General features: G+C 47.0%; 1 protein-coding gene across 6 annotated transcripts in view; it reads left to right on the top strand.

Moving 5' to 3' along the window:
• LOC140428111 (rho GTPase-activating protein 6) overlaps positions 1 to 19,090 on the top strand; it is a 1,113,012-nt gene that overhangs the window by 751,515 nt on the left and 342,407 nt on the right. The window contains exon 1 of one of the 6 annotated variants that reach the window (XM_072514183.1): positions 14,589 to 15,008. The exons of 4 other annotated variants lie outside the window; for them this stretch is intronic. The gene's annotated coding sequence lies outside the window, so the exon portion shown is untranslated. Of the gene's footprint in view, positions 1 to 14,588; positions 15,009 to 15,034; positions 15,151 to 19,090 lie in introns of those variants that run through there. One more of the 6 variants, XM_072514184.1, reaches the window with a different exon arrangement.

Below are 19,090 nucleotides of genomic sequence, written 5' to 3' on the forward strand. Positions count from 1 at the left end.
TTTCCGGAGCAGGGAATACTACTTCATGGCACTGGCAGAAGCAGACAAATTTGTGCACATGCATGCTGGGAGGGCAACAGCAATAGCAGTGAACCAGGCCTCAAGTCTCATCAGTTAAAAACAAAAGGGAGAAACTATTAGCAAGGGACTGATATGCCTAGTCTTCGATCAGATGATGAGTCTCAGAGAGGGTGGGCTGAGAACTGTGGGACACAGAAGGGGGTAAGGAGCTGGGTGGGGGAAGAGAAATGCAAAGGTCGGGTAAAGGTGTGGATCAATCCGAGGAGTGGGGGGGGACATCACCACACTGGCAGGTCAGCTAGCACAGGGAAGTATGAGCGAGGGTAGAGTGTGCCTGGCAGCAGGAGGGAGTAAACTCTAGATGGAGGAAAATAGGGGGGGAAACAGAGGGGGCACAGATTAGGAGGGGTGGGGGCAGAATGGCCCAGAGTGATAGTCAAGGTGTAGGTGGAGGAGGGATAGGAGGCTCGCTACGATAGATCGCACATGGCGACAACGGAAACAAGGGCACGTTTTGGAGGACCCTCGTGCAAACGGAAACCCTGGCATGCAGGGGCGCATCCACATGGCGTACACAATGATGGCGGTCATCTTGGTTGGACCCTGGACAAAGGCAAATCCCAGAATGCAGGGGAACAGCCACATGGCGAGTACGGTGACCATGGTCATATTGGATGGCCTCTAAACAAATGGAAATCACAAGGTAAGTATAGTTGACCCCGCAGGGTGGGGGGGGGTGGGGGGCAACGACAGAAACCCACCACCAGACTAGCTACCTGGACCGTCAATGGTTAACACTGTTCCTTCACCAGGGTCCCAGGTTCAATTCCTGGCTTGGACCACTGTCTGCGGGGAGTCTGCATGTTTTCCCCGTTGGTGCTCTGGTTTCCTACCACAGACCAGGTTCAGGTTAGGTGGAATGCTAAATTGCCCTGTGTCCAAAATGGTTAGCTGGAGTTACTGGGGATGGGGTGGAGGTGTGGGCTTAAGTAAGGTGCTCTTTCCAAGGGCCGGTGCAGACTTGGAACTGGGAAAAGTCATTAGAACTGGGAGAAGTCATGGAGACAGGCAGGGAAGGCACCAGGGCCAGACGGATTCTCGCCAGACTTCTATGAAACATTCACGCCCGCATTGGCTTCGCAGCTGCGGGAAAAGTTCACAGACTCGCCAATGCCGCCAACACTGGCACAAGCCTCAATATCGCTGATACCCTAAAAGGACAAGGACCTGACTGAGTACCGGTTCTACAGGCTCATCTTGTTAGTCAATGTAGATGCAAAGATCCTGAGGCGGCTGGAGAGCTGCGTGCCGGAGATTGTCGCGGAGGACCAGACGGGCTTTGTCAAGGGCACATAGCTAGCATCAAACATCAGGTGCTTGCTGAATATGATGATGACCCATCCAAGGAGAGAACACCAAAAGTGGTCATCCCCCTGGATGCAGAAAAGGACGCCAAGAGTCGAGTGGAAGTACTTCCTAGAGGTACTGGAACGGTCTGGGCACAGACCAGGGTTCACCTTCTGGGTGAAACTACTGTACAGCGTTCCCATGGTGAGCGTGCAGACAAACACCACCAGCTTTTATACCTCTGGCTGCACAGAGGCATGAGACAGGGAGGCTCGCTATCCCTGCTTCTATTTGCTCTGGCAATTAAGCCACTGGAGATCGCCCTTTGAACGGTGACGGGGTGGAGAGGTATCCAAAGGAGGGGACAAAAAGCATAGAGTTTTGTTCTACGCGGATGACCTGCTCCTCCACATCTCGAATCCGCAGACCAGCATTGAAGGGATAATGAAAGTCCGAAAGGAGTTTGGAGCCTTCGCGGTTACAAGCTTAACCTTAGCAAGAGCGAGATCTTTCCTATGAACTTGCAGGAGGAGGGACAGCGTTGTGGGGACTGCCGTTCAAGCAAGCGCAGACCAAATTCCGCTCCCTGTGGTGCTAAATAGCCCCTGATTGAACACGGATCCAGAAATGGAACCTGATGAGTCTGGTGGAGGAAGTCAAAAGGGACCTGCCTCGAAGGGAGAATACAGACGATCAAAATGAAGGTACTGCCCAGGTTCCTGTTTAGATCCCTCCTGCTCTACATCCACAAGGCTTTTTTCAACATTGTTCACAAACTAATCATGGTGTTTGTGTGGGGAGGGGGGATCCTACAGTTCTACCACTGGGCAGCCACCGTAGAAAGAGTGAGGGGATGGGTGAAGGAACCGGGAACAGAGTGGATGAAGGTGGAGAGTTCCTGCATAGGGATGTACCTCCGAACCCTAGCCACAGCCCCCCCCCCCCCCCCCCGCCAAACACTCGAGGAGCCCCCCCCCCGCCAAACACTTGAGGAGCCCAGTGGTAGTAGTCACACTCCCGACTTGGTCCCAAATGAGGCAGCACTTCAGCCTTATCAAAATGTCCACCATGATCCCCATCTGTAACAACCACAGGTTTACTCCTGCAATAATAGATGCCATCTTCAAATGGTGGAGACAAGATGAGGGGATACTGACAGTTAGGAACTTATACAAGGATGATAGAGTAGCGACCCTGGGGGAACCCACGGAGATGTTCCAATTACCAAGAGGAAATGACCGGAGATACATTCAGGTCAACAACATCCTCCATAAAGAAACAACGACGTACCCCAGATACCAGGACATTGATTAACGGAAAAAACGCTGGATGTGGGCTGCTCATGGTCGGGAAACAGTGCGGATCTGTATGGGAGACTGTTGGAGGAGGTATGTTCCCTCCTGGGCGAGACAAGGAAAAAATGGGAGGAGGGAATAAGCATAGAGATAGGGGGAGGATTGAAGCACTATACAGGGTCACCTCCACATGCACAGGGCTGAGCCTAACACAGCTAAAGGTGATGCACAGAGTGCACCTAACCAGAACACGAATGAGTGGGTTCTTTCCGGAGGTGGAGGACAAATGTGAACTGTGCCAGGGCAGCCCAGCCAACCACACCCACATGCTCTGGGCTTGCCCCAGACTTGTCGGGTACTCGACGACCTTTTTTGAGGCAATGTCCAAGGTTGCGGGAGTGAGGATGGAGCCATGCCCAAAAGTGGCAGTCTTCAGAGTTTCAAATCAGCCAGAACTCTTCATGGGGAGGGGGGCCGTCGCCCTAGCCTTTGCTTCCCTGATCGCCTGCCGGAGAATTCTGCTCAGCTGGTGATCGGCAGCACCACCCAAAGCTGCAGACTGGCTGTCGATCTGGCGAAATTTCCCAGGCTGGTGAAAATCAATTGTATCTTCTGGGGGTCAGAAGAGGGCTTCCACAGGACCGGAGGCCATTCACCAACTTGTTCCAAGATTTGTTCGTAGCCAACAACTAGTGGATTAAGGCGGGGGGGGGGGGGGACACAAAAGAGCCACGGGACAAAGAGAAAAAGGAGAGGGGGGGAGGAAAAAGGGGAGGTACAGGGGGGGAAGAGGGTGAATGCGCGTGCAAAGAAACGAGAGGGACAAGAGACAAAGCTACACGGGACTGGTCCGAGCGCAAACCAAATCCCAAATGAAACTCTAAATAGACACCTGTAAATACGTGCTCTAACCAAACTGGGGAATGTAACAGATATATCCCGATTAAAGGGAGGGAAGCCAATTGCCAGTAAATATATGTGCTGATTTCTGTTTGTGTTTTTTATTTTCCTTTTTTGCGCGGTTTTGTAATATGTAACTTATGAGTCGTGAAATATAAGATGTGAAAACCCAATAAAAAACACTTTATAAAAATTTTTTTTTTAAAATGATATTGCAAGTTACGTCTCAATTCTCATTCATACTTGTTATTCTTTGGCCACTGCTGAATGTGTGGATAGAATTGAGATGCTTCAGATTCAATTACCACAAAAGAAAGACCATTCATATAAAAATGACATTCATGATCTTAGGATGTTCCATATACTTTAAAGTCAATTAGGTACTTTTGAAGTTGTTGTAATGCAGGAAATACTGCTGCCAATTAGCACACAAGTTCCGACAAATAGCAATGTGGCAACAACCACATTGCCTGTTTTAATGGCATTGGATAAGCTACAAATGTTGACCAGAACCCTCTTGCTCTTTGAACTAATACCATCGGATCCTCTACATCGTCTTAAGAGGGCAGACTGGACCACAGTTTATTATCTCATCTGAAAGAAAGCAACTTAACACTGCTGCGCTCCCTCAGTACTGCAAAAGAGTGACAGTCTAGATTTTGTGATCAAGGCCAGGGTTTTCCGGCCAATTGGGATTCTCTGTTCCTGCCAGCAGCGCACCGCGGCCTGTAGGTTTCCTGGCGGCGTGGGGTGACTTCAATGGGAAATCCCATTGACAAGCAGCGGGAGTAGAGAATCCCGCTGCCAGCGAACGGCACACTGCTGAGAAACACGTGGCTGGGGCACCAGAAAATCCAGCCCCAGGTCTCTAGAGTAGGGCTTCAATTCAACCTTCTGACTCAGTGGTGCCACAGCTGATCTAAGGCCACAAATCAAGATCTACTCTTGTTCCTACCTTGTGTGTTCTTGTGAGTAGCCACCTGGGGTGGGGTGGGGAGAAGTTATAAAGAGTATGCCTGACTGTATCCAATGAATGAACCATGGCAATTAACACCCAAATGAGATAGCACATACATCTGGGATAACTGTTGACATTCAGGTATTTTATTATATAAAGGTATATTGCTACTTTTAAGTTGACATGAATAGGCTGTTTCAACAGATTCTGGACATTAAATCCAAAGAAATGATGGCGTATTAATATTTTTTAAAAACATTAGCTTAAGCATACCACATCATAGAAAAGCAGAAAGACTGTTGACAGGAATTCCCGTCCAATGACAGTTGGTATTGAAATGGTATTGAAATGCCACTGACTAATCAACCACATTTTTTTGGTGCCCCCCCCCCCCCCCGCCGCCAACCCCTCCCCCCCCCCCCCCCCCGCCAACCCCTCCCCCCCCCCCCCCACCCCCCACCTTCAAAGATACATGTTACTTGATTTATATCTCATTTCACAATGTTTTAGCCAAAGCAGCAACTATTGGTCCTGCCCCTGGATCTTGCTGCTTGTAGTTGAACAATTAGAAAGTGGCTAAAGATTTATTTATCCTGCAACAATAATGTCAATGGCAGCGCTAAGGTTGTAGTGTAATCCATAACCTGGACCTGGAGTAAATTGAAGTGGAACTCCCTTCTCCAGGAAATCTTGGGATGCAGGTTGGCCTCTATTCCATTTTTTACCACGGGCTGGATTCTCCGCACCCTGATGCTATAATCGCGGCCGGCGCCAGGGTGGAGAATCCATTTCCCCTCACGGAATCGGGACCGGCGCCGGTTCCCCGATTCTCCGGGCACGAAAAGCGCGTACTCAGAAGGTAGGCCACGCCACATATCACCTCCCTGCGGCCAATGCTGGAGGCCAGCCCCGCCATTCTCTGCCCCCAACGGGCCGAAGTACTGACGGCGTGGACCATTCATGGTCCTGCCGGTCGGTATATAGTGTGGCGGCTGCAGACTCAGTCCGCAACCGCCCTGGACAGGGGCGGGCCGATCGGAGGGCAGGAGGGGCCTTATAGGCGGCCGGGCAATTTTTGGGCGGGCGGTCAGGGGCACTATGTTCGGGATCCAGCTCCGCAGTCCGGGTCCGCCGTGCTCATGTGCGGCCTCTGACCCGGAAGTATGGGGGCCCGTATCTGCAGCAAAAGCTTCTAGATTTACACTGGTTCACTGCTTGCCCCCTGCAGGGCTCGGGATATGTGGCCTTTTCACGACAGTTTTTCAAGCGTGAAAGTCCACAGTTTTTACGACGGCGTGTGGACATAGTCCCAAAAACAGAGAATCCTGTCTCACAACTTTAGAGGCAGGGCAAAATGGTTTTGCTTCACACTGAAAATCTATAGAATAGAATTCCTACTGCGCAGAAGGAGGCCATTTGGCCCATCTAGTCTGCACCAACCCTCTGAAAGAGTGCCACATCTAGGCCTACTCCCCTTTGCTATCTTTGTAACCTCATAACCCCATTTAACCTGTACATCTTTGGACACTAAGGGGCATTTTAGCATGGACAATCCACCTAACCTGCATATTTTGAAAAATGTTGCAATGCAAATAGAAAAGAGAAGTCTGTAAAGACATTCACCATTATTCTCTGTCCCTCTATTGGGGAAAAAACCACTGGTTTTTTTCTTCCCTTGCAGTCAACATTTGTATTGTAGCAGGGTCATTAAAAACAAGAGAATTGATTTTGAAATAGGAAAATACCCTAACATTCATAAGTCCGGTTTTACAGTACAGTAAAGTAAATCTCATTTTGAAAAATGAATGGTGAAGCAGAGTTGATGTTTCTCTTCCTGCACATAGTGGCTCACAAGGCAGACTTGGATCTGTTTCTATACCTATTTTTTTCTGGAACAGGTCACTCCCTTGTCAGCAGAGGATTATAACTGGAGGGGTGCCACTCTGCATCAAGTATGACTGACAAGGTATCTCTCCCACTCTTATCAACTGCCACCCGCCACTGGAGTGTGTTGGAAGGATTTTGCAGGTTGATACTCAACCTGTTGGCCGCATTATAAATGCATCTTCCTTGGCCATCATGTCCTGGGGTGGGACTCGAACCCGCAGATTCTGCTCAGAGGCAAGGATGCTATCCATTGTACCACAAGACCTCCCAATGAACCACAATACTGGGGAAGATCCAGGCAGCGCAGCTCATTCTTGAGGCCCTTGCTGCGGTAAGCCAGAAACATAAGAGACTTCTGGTGGCGGCCATGGAGTGAGAGCTCGCTTATTTGGTAGCTCCCGCTCGTGGTGGACCTTTGGGACCTTTTTCCCCGACTTATGGCGGATTTGATCCGTAAAATTGGAGACTGGTGAGGTAGAGGGGAAGAATCCCATACCAGTTTATGGGGTCGTGGACCAGAAGTGGTCTGCAAAGGAGAGATTGTTGGGCAAAGAAGGGAGTGGAGTCTGCAGCACAGGAAGACATGGCGGAGGCTCAGGGACTGGGATTGCCGGCCCAGTGGTCAACGGAGCAGCTGGTGAAATTCCTTCAGGAGAGTTTCACCAAGCAAAGACAGGAGAACCAGGGCCCAATTTAAGACGGGGATTGACCGGGTGGAGCAAAGGTTGGAAGCCCAGGGACAGGCAATCCAGAATGTGGAAGAGACGGTGGCTGAGCATGAGGACCAGCTAACTGCGATGGTGGCGGAGATGGATCTGATGAGGGACCACCAGAAAATGCTGCAGGAGAAGGTGGAGGATTTGGAGTACAGATCGCGCAGGCAGAATTTGAGGATCATTGGCCTCCCAGAGGGCATCGAGACGCAGGGGCATACATGGTGCACATGTTTGAAAAGCAGCTGGGCAAAGGTGTGTTTACTTGACCCTTGGATCTGGACAGAGCACACAGAGCACTTGCGAGGAAGCCGCGGATGAATGAGCTGCTGAGGGCGATGGTGGTACGAATGCACCAGTTCCTGGATAAGGAACAGATCTTGAGGTGGGCCAGACAGACGAGGAGCTGTAAATGGGAAAATAACGAGCTGCACATTTACCAAGACTTGGGTGCGGAACTGGCCAAAAGCAGGGCGAGCTTCAACAAAGTTAAATCTGCCCTCGTCAAGAAGGGGGTGAAGATCAGCATGTTGTACCCAGCTCGTTACGAGGGTCAACAACTTTATTCTAGATCGCCGGATGAGGCGATGAGCTTTGTTAAGAACAAGGGACTGGCAGGTGATGGAGGACCTGAACTTTAGGGCGAGTAATTCTGTGCCTATGCTGCTAAAATTTATTTTCTTTTTGGGCTGTGTATGAAGTGTTTTTGTACCAATTTTTGGGCCGTTGCTCAGTTTTGTATGCGGATTAACTTTGTTCTTGTGGGGGGATGGTGGGTGGAATTTTCTTCTATGTGTTTGTTGGGGATTGTTATGTTTCGCATATGTATGTTTGAGTGGGTGGGAGGGAGAACAATGAGGAGCAGGATGCTTGGTGCCATGGGTGGGGATTACAAGGCTAGCTGGGCAGGATAGCTCATGGAAGCGCAGTGGGGGGCGAGCAGGTGACTAGTTTGATATGGGGGGTTGGGGTTGTTGTTCTGTTAGTTTGGGGGGAAAGAGGGGAGGGGGGGAATTGTTCTGCTGACAGGGGAGTGTCTGGTGTTGGAAGACAAATTGGAGGCTGATGACGGTGAACACCCGAGGGCGGGCCTGAGGAGGAGCGGGGTGCGAGCTGGGGGCTGGCCTAAGAAGGGTGATGGTTGATCGTCAGGAGGGTGTGGGGGTGGGGGGGAGGGTGGGGGGGGGGGGTGCCCACTGACCAGGTTGATCACATGGAATGTGAGAGGGCTAAATGGGCCAGTCAAGAGGGTTTGCGTATTCACGCATTTGAAAAGGTTGAAGGCGGACGTGACAAGAGTCACACAAAGAGTAGTGGATCAGACTAGGGTGAGGAAGGGGTGGGTAGGACAGGTATTTCATTTGAGCCTAGACTCTAAACTAGGGGGGTTGCGATCTTGATCAATAAAAGGGTATCATTTGAGTTAGGGAATATAGTGGCGGACTCGGGGTGGGGTGGGGGGGGGGGGGGTAGGTTTATCATGGTGAGTGGGAAGCTGGAGGGGATGCCAGTGGTATTAGCGAATATTTACACACCAAACTGGGACGACGCAGAGTTTATGAGGCGGGTGTTAGGGAAGATTCCGGACCTGGACTCGCATAGGTTGATGATGGGGGGGTGGACCTTAATACGGTCATTGATCCGAGGTTGGATCGGTTGAGGGTCAAGGACAGGGACGGTGCCAGCCAGCTGCAGCAAAGGAGCTAAAGGGGTTTGTGGAACAGATGGGAGAGTAGACCCGTGGAGGTTTGGACGGCCAAGAGCGAAGGAATTTTATTTTTTCTCCCATGTATACAAAGTGTACTCCCGGATTGATTTTTTTCATTTTGAACAGGGCTTTGCTGGCAGGGGTGGTGGATGCCGAGTACTCGCCAATTGTTGTGTCGGACCATGCCCCACACTGGGTGGATTTACGGGGTGAGCAAGGGGGGGGGGTCAGCGCCCGCAATGGAGATTGAATGGGGTGTTCAAGGAGTTTTATAGTCGGCTGTATGAGCCGGAACCCCCAGCTGGGATGGAGGGGATGAGGCAGCTTTTGGAAGGGTTGGAGTTTCCGAAGGTGGAGGATGGGTTGCTGGAGGGGCTGGGAGCCCCGATCGGGATTGTAGAAGTAGTGGAGGGATTGGAGGCCAAGCAGTCGGGCAAGGCCACGGGACTGGACGGGTACTCAGTGGAATTTTACAAGACGATTTTTGGGATGCTGGGCCTGCTGCTGGTGAGGGCACTGAATGAGGCAAGAGAGCGGGATGTCCATCCCCCAAAAATGTCACAGGCTTCGATATCATTGATCCTGATGCGGGAGAAAGACCCAGAACAATGTGGATCACACAGACCAATCTCCCGACTGAAAGTGATGCCAAATTGCTGGCCAAAATTATGGCCTCCAGGATAGAGGACTGTGTTCCGGGCGTGATAGGGGAAGACCAGATGTGGTTTTTTTCAAGGCAGGCAGCTAACGGGCAACGTTAGAAGGCTCCTAAATGTGATCATGATGCCCTCCGAGGGGAGGGAGGCAAAGTAGTGGTCGCTATGGATATGGAAAAGGCCTTCGACTAGGTGGAATGGAATTATTTGTGGGAGGTCCTGGGTGAAGTTGGGGGGTGGGAGGGGGTGGGGGGGGGTGTTGGGGGGGTCATGGGGGGGGGAATCAGGGGGGGGGGTCAGTATGGGAGCAGGTGTTGGCGGCCTGATGTATGGGCACAAGTTTGGGGGCATTGGTAATGGCTCCTCTCCTGTTCTTGTCGGCCCGGTACTCCACAAACCCAGTGGTAGTGGCGGCTCTGAGAGTTTGGGGAAGGTGGCGGAAGCATATGGGAGTGGAGGGTGCGCCGATGTGGGCTCCAATGTGCGGTAATCACCAGTTTGTCCCGGGGAGATTGGATGGGGGGTTTCAGAGGTGGTCAGAGAGCAGGGATTGAGAGGCTGGGGGATCTATTTATGATGGGAGCTTTCCACGTTTAGAGGATTTGGAGGAGGAGTTTGAATTGCCGGGAGGGAATGGGTTTCGATATCTGCAGATAAGGGATTTTGTGCGAAGGCAGGTTTCGACCTTTCCGCTTCTACCATCACAGGGGATACAGGACAAGGTATTTTCTTGAACGGGGGTGGGGGAGGGGAAGATTAAGGTATCGGAAAACTATAAAGAACTTATGGAGTGGGAGAAAACCCAGATAGATGAGATAAAATGTAAATGGGATGATGAGTTGGGTAAGGAGGTAGAGGCGGGTCTGTGGGAGGATGCGCTGAGCAGAGTCTACACATTCTCATCATGTGCCAGGCTCAGCCTGATAAAATTCAAGGTGGTTCACCGGGCACACATGACGGTGGCCCGGATGAGCAGGATTTTTGGGGTGGAGGGCAGGTGTGTGAGGTGTGCAGGTGGGCCTGCAAACCATGTCTACATGTTTTGGGTATGCCTGAAGCTTAGGGGATACTGGCAGGGATTTGCGGATGTCATGTCCACGGTACTAAAAATGAGGGTGGCACCGAGTCCAGAGGTGGCGATATTTGGAGTGTCGGAAGATCCGGGAGTCCAGGGGAGGAGAGAGGCTGACGCTTTGGCCTTTGCCTCCTTGGTAGCCCGGAGACGGATATTGCTAGCGTGGAGGGACTCGAAGCCCCCAAAATCAGGGGTTTGGGTTAGCGACATGGTTGGGTTTCTTAGACTTGAGAAAATTAAGTTCGCCCTGAGAGGATCAACGTTAGGGTTCGTTCGGAGGTGGCAGCCATTTATCGACTTCTTTGGAGAAAACTAAACTGTCAGCAGATTCAATTCAATAAGGGGGAGGGGTTAGAAGGGAGTTAAAACATAAAACATACAGCATAGAAGGAGGCCATTCGGCCCATCGAGTCTGCACCGACCCACTTAAGCCTTCACTTCCACCCTATCCCCGTAACCCAATAACCCCTACTAACCTTTTTTGGACTTGAAGGGCAATTTAGCATGGCCAATCCACCTAACCTGCACGTCTTTGCACTGTGGGAGGAAACCGGAGCACCCGGAGGAAACCCATGCAGACACGGGGAGAATGTGCAGACTCCGCACAGTGTCCCAGTGGGGAATTGAACCTGGGACCCTGGCGCTGTGAAGCCACTTGTGCTACCGTGCTTCCCTAGTCTAAATAGTTAGACTATTTTTTGTTTAGATTAGGCGAGAACAGTGGGAGATGGAGGGATATGTTACGCACTGAACTGTGTTTCCATTTGTATTTGTATCTTTTATTGTTATAAAACCACAAATGCCTTAATAAAATGTTTTAAACACAATGCTGGGAATCAATACAACTGATGCAATTTTTACATTTTAAAATTGTACGCACATCAGTCTTTCAGAGACAAAGGGTATTATAATTTTAACATTTTTTAAAAAAATGATCTTTAATTGTAATTGTCTTTAGTTCAAGGGCATAGCAAATAGGTTTGATCGTATCTTCATCTACCTGCATTTTCCAGCTGGAGTGAATAGTAACCCAGTTGGACTTCCCTCCTCTGTAGACCAGGTATATGATGGGTATCAGACTATTCGGAAGAACAGACTGGAAGGTAAGGGAGGTGGTGTAACTCTGATATTTAAGGATGACATTAGGGCATTAGTGAGAGATGATCTACGTTCTATGGAGAAAAAGGTTGAATCCATTTGGATGGAAATTAGAAATAGTAAGGAGAAACCTTACTCCTTGATAAGGCGTAGCCTATAGGCCATCAAATAATAACGTTATGGTGGACGGGCAATAAACAAAGAAATAACTGATGCATGTAAAAATGGTACAGCAATTATCATGGATGATTTTAATCTACATGTCGATTGGTCAAACTAGATCAGTCAAGGCAGCCTTGAGGAGGAGTTCATAGAATGTATCCGCGATAGTTACCTCAAACAGTATGTTATGGAACTCCGAGGGAGCAAGCTATCCTTGATCTGGTTCTGTGTAATGAGACAGGAATAATTAATGATCTCATAGTTAGGGATCCTCTCAGAAGGAGCAATCACAGTATGGTTGATTTAAAATACAGGTGAAGGGTGAGAAGGTAAAATCCAATACCAGTGTTTGTGCTTAAAGGAAAGAGACTACAATGGGTTGAGGGAGGAGTTGGCTAAGGTAGACTGGGAGCAAAGATTATGTGGTGGGACAATTGAGGAACAGTGGAGGACTTTCAAAGCGATTTTTCACAATGTTCAGCATAAGTACATACCAGTAAAAAGAAAGGACTGTAGGAAAAGGGATAATCAGCCATGGATATCTAAGGAAATAAAGGAGGGTATCAAATTGAAACAAAATGCATACAAAGTGGCAAAAATTAGTGGGAAACTAGAGGATTGGAAAATCTTAAAAAGTCAACAGAAAGCCACAAGAAAAGCTATAAAATAAAAAGATAGATATGAGAGTAAACTAGCACAGAATATAAAAACAGAGAGCAATGGAGGGGCTGCTTAGCACAGGGCTAAATCGCTGGCTTTGAAAGCAGACCAAGGCAAGCCAGCAGCACGGTTTGATTCCTGTAACAGCCTCCCTGAACAGGCGCCGGAATATGCCGACTAGGGACTTTTCACAGTAACTTCATTTGAAGCCTACTTGTGACAATAAGCGATTTTCATTTCATTTCATATATAAAATGAAGAGAGTGGCTAAGGTCAACATTGGTCCTTTAGAGGATGAGAAGGGGGATTTAATAATGGGAAATGAGGAAATGGCCGAGGCATTGAATAGGTATTTTGTGTCAATCTTCACAATGGAAGACACAAATAACATGCCAATAATTGATGGTATGGAGGCTATGACAGGTGAAGACCTAGAAACAATCATTATCACGAAGGAGCTGGTGTTGGGCAAGCTAATAGGGCTAAAGGTAGACAAGCCTCCTGGCCCTGATGGAATGTATCCCAGGGTACTAAAAGAGATGGGCGGGGGGAATAGCAAATGCGTTCGTGGTAATTTACCAAAATTCGGTTGACTCTTGGGCAGTTCCGGCAGATTGGAAAACAGCAAATCTAACACCACTATTTAAAAAGGAGGTAGACAAAAGGCAGGTAACTAAAGGTGGGTTAGCTTAACTTCTGTAGTGGGGAAAATACTTGAATCTATCATCAAGAAAGAAATAGCTAGACATCTGGACAGAAATTGACCCATTGGGAAGATGCAATATGGGTTCATGAAAGGCAGGTCATGTTTAACTAATTTACTGGAATTGAGGATATTACGAGCACGGTGAACAACCGGGAACCGGTGGATGTGGTGTATCTGGATTTCCAGAAGGCATTCAACAAGGTGCTGTACAAAAGGCTGCTGCATAAAATAAAAGTGCACAGGGTTACGGGTAATGTATTAGTATGGATATAGGATTGGTTAACTAACAGAAAGCAAAGAGTGGGGATAAATGGGTGTTTCATCAGTTTATGGTAGGTGATCAGAATGGAGTTTTTTTTGTGGTTGTTTTGTCGTTTTGCCAATGTCAGATGCCAGTGTTGGGGATCACGGACTAGAGGTGAAAATCTTTTCCAGTTGAAAGCAAGAACGGTAATGTCCATAGTCACAACGAATAATACATATTAAGAGCGAGCTTGATTGACATTGTACTTTTGGCGTGAGTTACTGCACATTCAGCTGATTAAAATGACTGTTTTGAAATGAGAGGTTGCTTTATTTTGTAAATAAAGTTAACAGATACTTAGTCCGTGGCGAGAATGTTTTGTTTGGGATGGATGGAAGAGACTCTTGCTTCACAGTGAACCCGATGGGAACCGAAACGATTGCGATAGTGTTACGTAAGTGAACGAGCAGATGTTGCTTGTTTTACTCGTTATATTATTTTCTGTTTTCCTAAAATAAATAATCTATACCACTGGAGCACTGGCCAACTTGCATAGTAAGAATGGGCACTTGATTAAGCTATTAGGGAGTTGGCGGGCTGGTTGGGGAGAGTGGTGTTGGAGAAATGAGAACACGCAAGGAGGATGGGAACATTAAGCTGAATATCAATAACACTACAGGCAACTTTTGGATCGTTAGGTTCCAACTTGAGGCTTTTATTTTGGCAGGGATGAAAGTTGGCAGCGTCTCTCAATTTGCATCGTCCCCTCCCTCCCTCCTCCCCCTGCTCAGCGCGAAATAAGTGCTCTTCCTGTTGTCAACATTCCCACTCAATACATTTCGATGGACAACTCAACTGACACCAAGCAAACCTTTCTCGCGTCCCTGGACTGACGCTGCACTGCAGATCGCTCTTAAAAGCGTTGAATATGGAAAGAGAGAGAGCGAGGTCTTTTATTTGACTACTTGCGAGTACCTTTAAAGGGAAGAGAATAACATCACCTCAGTGAATGTCCTGCCCTGTTGCTTGGAGAGATGTTACTCGATGCCTCCTCAGCCGTCCTCCGGAGTACTATTCCTAATAAGGAAACTTGCTGGAAATAACAGTCGAACTGAAAAAACGCTCTTTTTTTTTTTGGGGGGGGGGGGGGGTCGACGACAACAACAACAACAACAACAACAACAGCGTTCACTGGATTTAAAAAAAAAAGTTTGCTAACTCCACAGAACTTGGAGAGACAGACAAGTTGTCATTAAAACAATACAGGGAGGGGGTGTGAGGTTGAGTTGACTTGTACATCTTGCCTGCGGTGTGGATGGAGCGGTTAACTATAATGAGAGAGAAGGTGGATTGAGCATTTTTTTTTTGTGTGGCTGAAGCGACCGAGTGAGTTCAAGGCGGGCAACCCAAGTCTTCCCTCTCGATCGAGAGGCGCCGAGGAAGTTTGATTGGCAGCAGCTGTGTGCGAGCCGCCTTTCTCTTTAATGGGAGACGTGAGTTGAAGCGCCTGTCGCCTCGTTTCGCACCCTGGTCTGTCAAAGAGTCCGCCCAATACACATTGAACGGCGAGTTTGATGGGTGAGAGAGCGAGCGCAGTCTGTCCATTTTCCGATATTAACCATGCCTGTGTGATGTTTTCGGTCAGTGTGTGTATTTGACTTCTCGGAGGCAGGGAGTATTCATCTGCTATCCATTCCAAGGACTGCTTTACATTGGGCGGGTAAGCATGACTGTTTACTGTAAGCAACCCGCAGTTCAGTGCGCTACTCGCCAAGAGAGCCACTTTTAATTGGATAAACCTCTCTCCAGCTAAGCGGCTCCTAATCTGTTTAAAGGGTAGATACTTTTCGCAGTGTGTTCTTCCTTAGGGTTTGCCTTTCTTGGGCTATGCGGGGTGCTGGCAAAGTCTTAACTCTTTACAAATGGATGTATGCATGACGTTGTATGGAAATCCATACCATTGTGTTGAAAATGGATATAAACACTGTCAAGCACTTTTTCCTTTTTTGAAACAAAGGCTGATATGAGAAGCTTGAATTGCTGGAATTGGGTTTGGTGTTTTTTACTTTTAAAGGTGATTGGCTTGACCTGGATCACACGTGATCCGGGTTGATACTGAAGCTTATTCTTTCTACTGTTCATATGATAACCAGGAAATGCACTATTGTTTGGTCATGGCTAATTAGTCTTATAAATGCACCTTTCTCTGACTCCTTATATTCACCTTGTTCATCCTTCATTCCCATATATCAACCTTCCTCATTCTCTTTATTAATCATTGTATATCGATATAATTGCATATTTTCTTGACTTAACTGCATTGCTCGGGAGTGGAACTTTTACATTTCAAGACTTCACCTGATGAAGGAGCTGCGCTCAGAAAGCTAGTGATTCCCAACACACCTGTTGGACTTTAACCTGGTGTTGTAAGGTTTCTTACTGTGCCCACCCCAGGCCAATGCCGGCATCTCCACGTCATGACATTCAAGAGGGCTGGGCTTGTGTGTGGGAGTGAGAGGGAGGGTCTTGACAATAAGAGTTCTCAACTTATTGAAACAACGCAGTAGCTTGGATTCAATAATATGTCCTAGAGTTGCCATGCCAATATGTCTTCATGGATGCGTATTACATTTCATAGAATCATAGATCATAGAATTTACAGTGCAGAAGGAGGCCATTCGGCCCATCGAGTCTGCACCAGCCCTTGGAAAAAGCATCCTACTTAAGCCCAAGCTTTCACCCTACCCTATCCCTGTAACCCAGTAACCCAATCTAATCTTTTAGACACTAAGGTACAATTTTGCGTGACCAATCCACCTAACCTGCACTTCTTTGGACTCTGGGTGGAAATTGGAGCACCCAGAGGAAACCCATGCAGACATGGAGAGCAAGTGCAAACTCCACACAGTCAGACACCCAAGGCCAGAATTGAACCTGGGACCCTGGAGTGGTGAGACAGCAGTGCTAACCACTGGGCCACCGTGCCACCCACCAGTGTGGTCTGTAATGGCATGATGGGTGACCTGAAACCCATTGCTGCCGATCACTCCTTCAAACACAAATAATACTTTATCTTTCACAATAAAAGAATGAATGAAAACCATTTTTAAAAGGGAATTGGATATATACTTTCACGGGAAGAATTGCAGGACTATGGCGTTAGTGAATAAGATGGGCTGAATGGTGTGCCAGTGATATTAGCCAATAGGGGTGTAGTAACATATTTCCACATTATTTACATTTATGTTTGTAACCGAAAAGACAAGGTTAGCCAGCAATTTTGCGTGACAGTTATGTCACTAAGAAAACTAGTTCATCCAAATGGTGGTATTTAAAATAGACTCTTCCAATTCTGGCAAAGTGACTATATTGAACACTTGGGTGTGGTATGGTACAAATCATTAATTCTCCAGCAGTACAGCTTGACTCCATCTTTAAATAATGCTAGTGTCTTTTGTTTTTGCTTTCTCAAATTCATTGTCTTTATTCCTACTATGTTTTGTAAGCCCATATACAGTTGAGACCCTTAAGGGTTTCATCTTTCAGTCTCACATAGAACTTGGATAGAAGTGAAAAGATAATATACTGACTTGCTACAATATTTGATGTATAAACTGACAATAGTAAATAGGTCATTGTGTCACAATCATAAAAAAAAATCAGAGCTATCGTTGTTAACTCTGATGCATTGTATGGTTCAGAGGTGTCATTGAGATGATGCATTATGTTTAACACCCAGCATTTCTCCCTGTGGGGGCCTGTTGTGTTTATTATATGGGAATGTGCATGAAACTGCACATTTAGCTCCCCAGTGTTCAGCACACAAGTGAGTGCTTGGGCCATGATTAGTGTCATTTTGTTCTTGCCTTCTAACTCTTCATCTAAACTAATATGATCATGGCTAATAATATAGTTACTCAATAGATAACATTACAATATTCTGTTTGAGCTCTGGTATAATTGAATTATTTGATGGGATGTAAAATTATTTTTTAAAATCACCACAGTAATGCTGTGAAGGAAAAAGTTACAGAATAAATGTAAATGTCACAGACCCAGAGGACCATCGGCTGCTCTCCCTTTTGAGAGCTGACTGGTGATTTAACCTTAGGGACAGCACACCTCCGGTGAGGGGCAAGGTTGAGAAGGGCCTTCATGAATAACCTCAGGCGGTAGGGGAATTGAAATCATACTGTTGGCATACCTCTACAACACAAACCAGCCAATTTGAGCTAACCAACCCCCTGTAATTAATAATAATCTTTATTGTCACAAGTAGGCTTACATTAACACTGCAATGAAGTTACTGTGAAAAGCCCCGAGTCGCCACATTCCAGCGTCTGTTCGGGTACATGGAGGGAGAATTCAGAATGTCCAAATTGTTGCTAATAAATTACCTTTAATGAACAAAAGCAAGATTTTAAGGATGTGTTTTGTCCACTTACAAACAAACATTACATTGATTTGCACCTGTTTCATATTCATTTAACCCGTTATTAAATTTTACTGACTTGAATTTTAAAAAAGTCAAATTAAAGTAATCTAGATTGTTAAATTGTATATTCTATCCAAAAAGTATTTTGTTCAAAGTAAACGGTTTTCCATGAATGGAGCAGTTTTTTGATGCGCTGGGTTGTATGAAGACACTGTACTCTCCTTTGACCTTCAGTGCCCAGCTTGAATGCAGCTCTGATCTTTGTGATTAAAGGCTATAAAGGCCAGACAGAAAGGCAATCTGTACCCATGTCAAATGGGTTACTCATTGGTCTAAGTATATAAGTAAAGTAAATGTACAGTTTGACATTAGAGTGACAGGCAGTCCCACTAGGAGAGGCCTCAGGAATGTTTGTACAAGGCTATAGCAATGCATAAAATCTAAAAGCTTTTTAACATTTGAAGTATGTAAGAAGACATTTCTCAAAGAATATTTTTTTATTTTGGTGCAGGTGCACTGCGAGTGTTAAAGAAGATAATAACTTTGGCTGTGAAAAGACAACATGTCGTGCATTCAGGATTCCTGCGTATTATTTGCATAGCCTGCTTTTGAAATGACAACACTATTTCCTGAGCTGCTTTTGAATGTTTGGGGACAGCTGGATTGGCTAATTGCTTTTAATTTTCCATTCCTACATTTTTTTCAGTTGCAACCGTATTATTATTAAGCTACGACTGAACCAGTTGAATCTGAAGCATTGCAGTTTTTCTTAAAAAATCACTTTTACTCCACTTCACCAGCATTAAGCCTTCATCATCATCCAGCTCCATTCTTCCTTTCACAATCTGCAACTCCTCCAAAACCCTTCTATCTGTATCCCCTTCATCCTCAAGAGGTGGCACAGTGGTTAGCACTGCTGCCTCACAACGCCAGGGACCTGGGTTCAATTCCGGTCTTGGGTAACTGTCTGTGTGGAGTTTGCGTGTTCTCCCTGTGTCTGCGTGGGTTTCCTCCCAGAATCCAAAGATATGCAGGTTGAGTGTGGATATGGGTCATAGCTACAGCATGTGATTTTAAAAAAAGCAAATGGAATTATAGCATTTATTGCAAAAGGACTGCAGTATAAGTGAAATTGCAATTGTATAGGGTGTTGGTCAGACCACATCTGGAGTATTGTGTCCAGTTTTGGTCTCCTTATTTGAGGAAGGATGTGGTGTCATTTAAG

Source organism: Scyliorhinus torazame, chromosome 8, assembly GCF_047496885.1.
Source record: "Scyliorhinus torazame isolate Kashiwa2021f chromosome 8, sScyTor2.1, whole genome shotgun sequence".
Taxonomy (NCBI): Eukaryota; Metazoa; Chordata; class Chondrichthyes; order Carcharhiniformes; family Scyliorhinidae; genus Scyliorhinus; species Scyliorhinus torazame.